Here is a 9,780-nt window from a genome sequence, read left to right as displayed (position 1 = left end):
TCTAAGTCCACAGTTGGTTTACAAGTTGCTCTTGATTTCTACCAAAGTATACTCTGGCCCTACGAGACTCTAAACTGAATTAATCAAGTTTCAAAATGACATCCATTGTTTTGGAATAATTTGGACTCTGCTTTCAAGGAGGGAAAAGCTGCCTGAAACATGTTGGCGATAACTGTGTCCTACTATATTGTCCTTGAGGATGGAATTTATTTATTTGTTGGAGTTTATCCTGCTCTGGAAATCCCACAATGTTTCTGCTTTTTCTCTACTTTGGAGTGACTTTTTTCAAAAGTTTTAGCAAACAAAATATCTGATAATTGTATATTTTATGTTATTTTACAAATTATATAATATAGGATTGTTTAATTTATGCATATTTTGTTCTCTTCTTTCTACAATATTGTTTTTGATCTTAATTTTTATATTAATGTATTAAACATCTCTTCTCTAATTTTACATTTGTAATTTAACGTGACAGATGGATGGCATGTATAGAGGTATGCTTCTTCTGCAGCATTCCAGTTAAAACTAAGTTTTTTATAAACTCTGAACCAGTAAGACATACAGTATGAAAATTAAAATATCAAGGAGTTATGGCCTGGATGGCCATAACTTTCACTGATATGTCAGGCTTATTGTAAAAAATGGTAAGTGGGGAGGGTCAGAGTACAGATACTTTGGGATTCTTATTCTGTTGGTATTGCATATGCAGAATGAGAAAATAATAGTGGAGCTGAAACAATATTCTTTTTGAAAATATGTGGCTAAACTGAAGTACACAGTGATTGTATGAATATGACAGAGGAGCAATAGTTGGTTGCAATAAATCTCCCTTACCTGCCAGAAAGAATCTGAGAGGAGAATCTGAATATCTCCAGTGGAGGACCAATAAATGGTACAACAATGAATGGTGTGCCAGTGGCTACATCAGAGTTTTTTACCATCTGGAGAGATATTGTTCTTGTCATGGATGGCTGGGTAACACCTCAGAACTACTTATTGAGGAGGGACTCCACTTATTGTGTTCAGTATGTTATTTAACGCTGTAAATGAACACTTTTCATAGCTGAGTGGCCAGCTGTCTTCCTGGATGTGTATCAATAAAACACCTTCTGTCTCCATTATAGAAGCACTACAAGGGCACACATGCATATTCCACACTTACTCCTGTAGGAGCAGCTGCACAATATTCAATCGGATGCATCACGGGATATCATTTGGCACCAGTGTAAAGCCATGCTAAGACACATGTCAATTTATATTACCAGGTATAAGGGTTTTATTCTTTATGAATAAATTCTATATACAACACAATTTTGGCTTAAAAAGGTTTTAGAATTATTTCTTACACATCTTTTGCATATCTAGTGTTCATATAGTATTTGGACACTGACACAATTTTCATAATTTTGGCTTTGTATGCTCTGTACCCTATTGATTTGAAATAAAGCAATCATGTGATTGAAGAGCTCAAAAGTATTTAAGTAATGAGTAACCAAATGCAATACTTACTTTATTTAAGTTATTATTATCCCAGAAGCACAGCAGGGAGTAGTAAGGCAAGAAGCACACTTACCAGTGTGCCAATCCTTTGCAGAGCTCAATTGCACAGCCAAGCAGAAAACAGTGTGATGCATGCTATCCAGTAACAGAAACAAATTAATAGAATTTAGCATTAATTTAGTTTTAAACCAGTTTTCTAAATTTGCTATTGATATGTTGAAAAGAGTGATTGGGTGGCACAGCAGCTATAGGGTTCATACTGTGAATCTTCAGAAGCTCATGTTGGAGATATAAAAAGAGAATGGGTGTTATTCACTTTATAGCACATAATGGAATAAGCATATTTATAAAACACAAGAAAATGATCAACTTTGGCTGTGTTTCTAGTTAGTTTCATGAAGGCTCATATATAGGTTTAGGATTTAATAACAGATGCTGGCCAACCGAATGTGCAATTTTTCATAAAAATGAAGAAAAAGTGGCACACTTTTTTGTGTCAAAATTTTTAATACATAAACATACAACATATTTAGTTACTTTTTTTGTAAGTAATGATTAATATAAATAAGTTACTGTTAAAAGTAACGTTCCCCACACTGCTCTGGACAGGCTCTGTGCTTGGTCTCCAATTCATGGTGGCCATTGATATGTTTATTATTTTTGGAATAAATTATAATTAAAAAAACGACTTTTTTTTAATGAAACCTGGTTTTTGCCTTAACCCTGTTACTCGCCTTATCCCGGTTTTGTGTGTAAATGTAAACACATGCAGATGTTTATATTTCAAAGAATAATATGTGAAATTTGTATGTTTATCCAGCAATATCAATTAATGCATATTGAATTTTAATTCATAACGCATGGTATAAGGACAAAGTGGTTAGCACTGCTTAGCTCCTTTCCTTATCTGGACATTATCTGTATGGTATTTGCATATTCACGCCATGTTTCCTCCGGGTATTTAGGTTTACTTTAAGGAGTTTTTCTATAAAGGCCCGATATGAAAGAGTGTAGATGTCTGGGGAAAGGTGTTGGAAGACTTTAACTTGGCTTTCACCTGATGTTACCGAGATAAGCTTCCCAATCCCTTATAACGGAAACTGATGATGAGAAAATACATGGGTGGATAAAGTTCATAATCTTCAGATGCAGCAATAAATTACATTTTATTCGTCCAGCTTTGGCAGTATGTAGCATCATCTGTGTTTCTTTTTCAAACAACTTTACAGAATACAGGAAAGACGTTAACATACTGTATAAGCTAAAATGTCGAAAACTAATATTCACATTTTAAAGTATTTACCCAGACGAATATTTCAGTTCTTTTAATCAGGTGAAGGCGCAAAATATAGTTTAAAAACCATGAAGACAAATTTGTTTGCAGACAGCAAGAATCGAAGGCAATTAACATTAAATTGTACCGTACAGTAAATCGAGGCTAAGTACAGCTGTTCATAAACTCCAGTACTTATAAACTGTTTTAGTGTGCGTGATCCGTTAATCTGCAAATTCTGAAAAATGCAAATAGTAAAATAATTAAATTTGCGCAGTGTGATAGGAGGTCATTGTTTGTGTATCCATGGTTGAGAACATCTTGTTCTTAACGCTCAGTTAAAAGTAGAATCATCATAACACTTCTTAATGTCCACACACCCCAAAAGAAAGTTGTGACTTCAAAGTATGCCTGCCGAAGATCGGGACTTAAGCGCCCAGGGTGGAGGGTGAGCTCCGCTCCTCCCCGTCATCCCCCTCCCGTTGTGGAAATGTAGAGGCGCGACACGTGATTCGCTTGCCAAAATCCAGTATGGCGGAATCTGTCAGTGGCTGACTTCGTCGCTGGTACTGCTTGCAAGGGGAATTAAGCGGTTTGGCGTTTTTCAGCACGGAGTGACCGCCACATAAGGCAGGTAGGTGCCCCAGCGATTCCGCGCTGCGCACCTCTCGGAGCCTTTTCCGTCAGCAGACCCAGCAGAGCATGGCACGGTGTAGCCTGCGCGTGCTGCGGTGATCCGTATTTTGCACCGTTCAACTTCATATCGCGCTCTGTTTTTTTCTGAATCGCTACTTCTCCACCAAACATGAACGTTACGGGGCGGTGACAAGGGCGGGATGTTATTTTTTTCTGTCAAGGATAACAGTGATAACAGGGCAGGTAGTGGGCAGTTCATTATATGTGATTGGCATTGTTTGCTTTGTCCTGGTTGGTTTATAATAGGCGATGTTACACGATTGGTTAGACGTTCACCAATACAAATTGTGAAAGGTATCGTTATGCTTTGAAGAAGTCAGAAAACTACAAACACAGGGTGATCATTGCTTGTAACCAATGGATGCGAAGACTGGTGACGTCAGACAACGACAAAAGCCAATGAAATGTTGAGTGGGCTGCTTTAAGATTGCAATTTTTATTTTGTGAATGAGGGTAGGTTGTATTGTGGACTGCATCCCTTTCCGAAACTAACCGACCAACATAGTAATAAGGTTTCTGCGTGTCTTTTCTACGTTTATTTTGGAATTCTTGGTGAACAGTTTGCCGGATACTGATGTGACGTGGTCACCCTTTTAACTGTCCGAAATGTTAAGACGGGTGTTGTGGAATAATTACTGTTTTGGTCATCGTGAATCTACAGCTGTCATTATGTTTCGCTTTACGGGTCGTACGATTGTATATAGCGAAGTGATCGCTAATTGTCAATGTAAAATCACTTTGGTGAAGGACTCTTTAAGACTTCACTGTATTTACCTAATAATCCTCACGTTTCTTTCCCTTTGGATCAGGCCAGAGTCACGCGTTTATTTGTAGTCGCCGAAGCTCACACACATTAGTGCAATGTACCTGGTAAAAGGTATCTGCGTGACACTATACCGTACCTATATACTGTTAACTGTTCTGAAGGTGGCCTCGGGGTGTTACTTGTACGTAGAAAACAGTTAACAAAAAACTACTGCAACAACTCATAGCACCTCCCAAATACCAGTATTCTTACGCGCAGGAGCTGCCCGATGCGTGTTCCTTGTGGAGTGAAGTAGGCCTGATGTGCACAGCCATGTATCTGCATATGAAGACCAAAGCAAGTGTTTAATCAAAGGCAAATACTGTACAGAGCTGAGCTTGTAGCCAAGATAGGTTGGATGCTCCAGTCGCATCTCTGGTCTTCTGGGTGACACAAACCAAGTCTTTTTTTATTATGCTTGAATTTCTAAAAAACGTTTGGTTTTAGTATTTATTTTTGAAACTGCTGTAATGTTTTCACCACGGGATATCATAATTATGGACAATTTCTGGTATCAACATAAAATTGAGCTCGTGCAAAAATGTCAGAAGTTAAATATGTTTAGGAAACTTGGTCTTCAAATATTTTAAATAATGTAATTATATATAAAAAATTAATTAGAGTCTTAAATATAAGAATGTCTGGTTTCCTTAAAGTAGGGATGTCACAAAACCAGATATTTTGTTACCAAGTCGATAACAAAGTTATGCAAAAGTAACAGTACCATCTTTTTTTTTTTTTTTTAAACAATTGGTAGTCCAGAATGAGAGTCAATCCTCAAAACTGTATGACTGCAAGTCGACTAATTACTCCAGTAGGCACAATACCAACTTGAGAAAAATGTAAAAAACACACATAAAAATGGCTCACAGTGGTGATAATACAGCACCGCAATATAATGTGTTGGAAAGAAAAACGGCAGAGGTCAAGTCTATAAGTATGAATGATTGTGAGAATTATGGTTATTAAAAAAGAAACAAAACACACAAGCTTTTGTTTTTGTCAGTTTTATTCCATTGCAGAGTTAGTTCAGAAATAGAGTTATGTGTGCTTTCCCAGCAATATAACATGACCGATCGGATGAGGTGTAGGAGGCAGAATGATGTCCAGATTAATTACTTTTTAATACTCTGACCTATACAATCCCTAAAGTGGAAAGGTTGTCTGTGCATTCATTCCCTAATTGCATCAAACAGGTCTACATATAGTTATCTTTCTATTTTCTAAGCAGTTTATACAGTTTAGGGATGTGGGGAAAACTTGTCATACACTTGGCTTGGGTGCACTGACAGTTCTACCAACAGTTGTAGCAAGTAAAAATCAAGGCAAGTTTCAGATGAGGTGGCTATCCACTCTAGTAATGAAATAAGCTGCTCCATTTGTTAATACCAAAAAATAATTATTTAGTGCTGCGAATCACAAAGCACCACGATTATACCATTAGCAGGATGGGCAAAGAGACCTATTGTAGTTAATTGCTAAATATTAAAATGCAAATGCTGAATCTGTGTCATTCGTTTGGTTTTAGAAGAGAGAACATGCAAACTCCACGCAGGGAGGACCCGTGAAGCAAACCCTGGTCTCTACTGCGAGACAACTTTGCTATGACTGCGCCACCATGCCGCCCCAATCTGATACTCATTAGTATAGCTCCTAAAATGTGACAATTATAGTGAAAGTACATATGTTTGAAAGGTATGTTTGCAGAATGTAATGCATCTACAAGTTACTTTTCAGGTCCAAGTAATCTAATTGTGGATTAGTATGCAGTCAAAGCAATAACTAAGTCAAGTCAGTCATATAAGATACTCTGAAAACAGCACACCACCATGTGTTTTATAAAGGATCTGAAACAGTGGATTAATGTAAAACTGACCAGATTGATTTTACACAGAAAATTTAAGGTTGTGCAAATGTAAACAAATGGAAGGAAAGATTTGGAAAATTAAAGCACTAGGATTTTGTGACATTTGAAAATGTAATCAACTTGACTCATCTGTTAACTCTTTAGTAAGTTTTTTTTTAAGCAGCTATTGAGGCAAGTGTAAATCTTACAAATATTACAGTAGCAAATGTTACAGACCTAAGAGAGGGATTCTCTGACAAAACAGATTTTAAAAGGAGATTACAAAAAACACTTAAAAGAGTTTGCTTAAATTAAAGTTATCTTTACTTATCTTGGAATTCACTAATACAGCAGTACAGATGTAAAATGTTTGAATTTTTATTTTTAGTGTTGATTTAGGCAATGTTTTTCAGTTACTAGAGAGAAAGAGACAGATTTGGATTGTGCACCTAAAATAAATTGGGAAGTCAATATTGACGTTATACTTTATAAACCCTATGCTGAAATTGCCTTATGATAAAAAAAATCCCCCAATTTATTGTTACACTTTCCATCACATGTTAAAATTAAGATGTTTTTATTGTCACATACACAGTGGGAGTATAGTGAAATTCTTCAGCTACAGTTGTGGGGGATGGGAGCAGGGAAGTATGTACACGCAATGATTTACAATAAGACAATAAGAAGGTAATGTATAAATAAAATTGTTAAAAAGCAGCTAAGATTAGCAGAAGATGCATAAATACAGTAACTAAGAGTAAATGAAGGAAACAATTAAAGTAGATGGTAGTACAAATGTAATGTACAGTACAATTACACATAAACCTGCAGGTGGGTATAGTATGGGGCATATAAGAACAGAGAGTTCAGTGATCTTATGGCCTGGGGACGAGCTGTCCATGAAGTACTGGGGACGAGCTGTCCATGAAGTAGGTGGAGTGGGTGGTGAAACACTGCGGCACAATCAATCAATCAATCAACAAACATTTATTTATATTGCACATTTTCATACAAAAAAATGTAGCTCAAAGTGCTTTACAAAATGAAGAATAGAAAAATAGAAGACACAATAAAAAATAAACATAAGCCAACATTAATTAACATAGAATAAGTAAGGTCCGATGGCCAGGGTGGACAGAAAAAACAAAAAAAAACCTCCAAAAGCTGGAGAAAAAAAATAAAATCTGTAGGGATTCCAGACCAAGAGACCGCCCAGTCCCCTCTAATACTGAATTGTATTTTGATATTTACAAATGCCAGTACTAGGTTACTAATTAAATGGTAGCTTAGTATTTATATACCTTGTATTCTGTTACAGAAATAGGCACACATGATTGTGTGGAGTAATGGCAGTGCTATTAATGAAAAGCCATTGAATGAGATTTGTGTTATTGTTGTGGTATTGCGTGGATATCGAGTATCGTGAAATTTCATTGGTGTTGGTACCAAATACAAAAATTCTGTTATCGTGACATCCCTACCTCACACATTTGAAAAGCATGCTTTTGGATTTTTTTTTCATTTTAATCGTGCCTGGCATAGGTATAAAAAATTGTGCGTGTGTGCACAAACATGCTTTAAGATGGTTAGACATTCTAGACAAGTACTGTATATAAGTCGAATTCTAATCTTGTGACCCCTTCTGCTGGAATGAGCATGTGACTTTAATAAATCAGTGGATTTAGAAATAGATGAAGATATTAATGCATGTCAGTAGTTCACCGGTTAAGCATCAGTGAGAACAATAAAGGTACAAATAACAGATTTGCAAGTTACAAAAATTTTTTATTATTCGCAAATTTTAGTTTGTCTATATGTTCGGTAAATCCAGAATGTTCTAAGGATGAAATATTGTCCTTTATACAGTAATATAAAGTCATGCTAAGGGGATAATACTACTTTGCCTGTCATCTGGCTTACATGCAGCTAGTGCAGCTCTTTCTATCTCAGGCAGTTACTGTGGAGAAAAGTGCAGGTGTTTTAATTTAGACAGAACTTAAGATGAAAAGATTCCCTTACATGTTAAAATGTTAGCTTTAAGTTTTGTGCATTGTGATTTTTAAAGGGCTTGTAGGTACTTTCCCTCCAGAGCTAGATTTGTCTGAATAGGTGTGAACAAATAATGGGTTGATTTGCTATACCAGATGAAGTTTTTCTTGGACAGTGGATTAAAGAAAAAGTTTTGTTAGTATGTTAACGTTAGTGGAAATAATTTAAATGAAACACATGTAATTTTACAAAACATCTATGTCTGCGTGATGGTGCCTTTGCGAATAGACTTATGGGTGAACTGTTTGTGTGGTTCAAACTGATTGGTATTTCGATGCTACCCTGTGGCACCTTGTGATACAGCAATGGTTAAGCAGGTTTATCAATGTAGTGTATGTATGTTTAAAGTCTGTCATTTGAAACAGGGAGAGAGAGTAAGAAAAAAAGTTGCTAATAACTGCAAACAAGTTTTGTCCTGTGCTTTTTTGGCGACATTATGACCTGCCATTGAATCCTTTTGATTAATGGACTGTTAACATTAAGCATTTCAATGGGTAAATATGTTTTTTAGTCTGCATAGTATATGCAAATATATTATATAGATATTTACCAAAACCATAAGAAATTTTATTTATAACATAAAATGGATGTTTTGCCAATACACCCACACATACAGTATGTCCAGATCAAGATATATCCAGCCAAATTGCTGTTTGTCACAGTCAATTCTTACAAATTGCCAGGTGCTTTTTTTAGATTTCTTGCAAGGGATTCCATACAATGTAGCATGATAAATTGCACAGAACAATTATCCTTTTGTTTACATTGTTTTGTGGTTTCAATCTTTCCTGTATAGTTCTTAATAATAAAATTGTTTAAGGTGTGTTTATAAAAAAATGTCTTAATAAAACTAGAATCTAATGTAGACCACTGCAGTTAAAAATTAAGCACTTCCATAGTGCAGAGACTGCAGATTCCTAACGTGTGTCACATCAAGAAGAAGAATACTCAGTTGAAATGTAAATGTTTACATCTAAAACAGTATACGTGTATATAGTAATGATATAAAACATACTATTGGTAACAGCGAAAAGTCACAGTTTTTATAAAATTGTAACATGGTGAATTTTACAGTACCCACTTTTCCAGACATAGTATTGATATATGCAAGATACTATAGGAAGTATATTGGCTTTGATGATGTATCCTGTTGTCCTTCCAGCTATCTATCCATACCCTGTGATGGACTCATGCCCTGTCCAAAGATTGTTCCAGCTGCTCCGTTACCCTCTCCTGAATAAGTGGCTTATGACAATGGATGGATGGATTGATTGATCTATATATCTATCTATCTATCTAGCCATCCAGTTTTTCCCAGTGTTTGTTCAGGCATTCTCAGTACTGTATAGCCAATTTCCTTTGTAATTCCAAAGATTAGATTAGATGGCAACTCTAGACAGGTCCTGTGTCAGTATATACTTTAGCGTATCTCTCTATGAGCTGGCTTACTATCCAGAATGAGTTTCATTAATTGCGTCTAATGTTGCCAAGATGAGCTGTGGCCTCCCTTGATTTTATATTGGGACTAGCTGAAATACCCAACGTTGCCTGGGAGGAAAATAAAGTTTTTTTTTTTTTAATTTTTTGAGAAAAACGTAATAAATAAAC

General features: G+C 35.9%; 1 protein-coding gene across 5 annotated transcripts in view; it reads left to right on the top strand.

The window, feature by feature from the left end:
- Nucleotides 1–3,288: 3,288 nt before the first annotated feature.
- Nucleotides 3,289–9,780, top strand: part of hdac4 (histone deacetylase 4) — a 532,842-nt gene continuing 526,350 nt past the window's right edge. For all 5 annotated transcript variants that reach the window (XM_039756441.1, XM_039756439.1, XM_039756440.1 and 2 more), the window contains exon 1: nt 3,289–3,410. The gene's annotated coding sequence lies outside the window, so the exon portion shown is untranslated. The remainder of the gene's footprint in view (nt 3,411–9,780) is intronic.

Source organism: Polypterus senegalus, chromosome 6 (genome assembly GCF_016835505.1).
Source record: "Polypterus senegalus isolate Bchr_013 chromosome 6, ASM1683550v1, whole genome shotgun sequence".
NCBI lineage: Eukaryota > Metazoa > Chordata > Cladistia > Polypteriformes > Polypteridae > Polypterus > Polypterus senegalus.
Note: the sequence above shows the minus strand (reverse complement) of the source record. Positions and strands in the feature narration are given on the sequence as shown.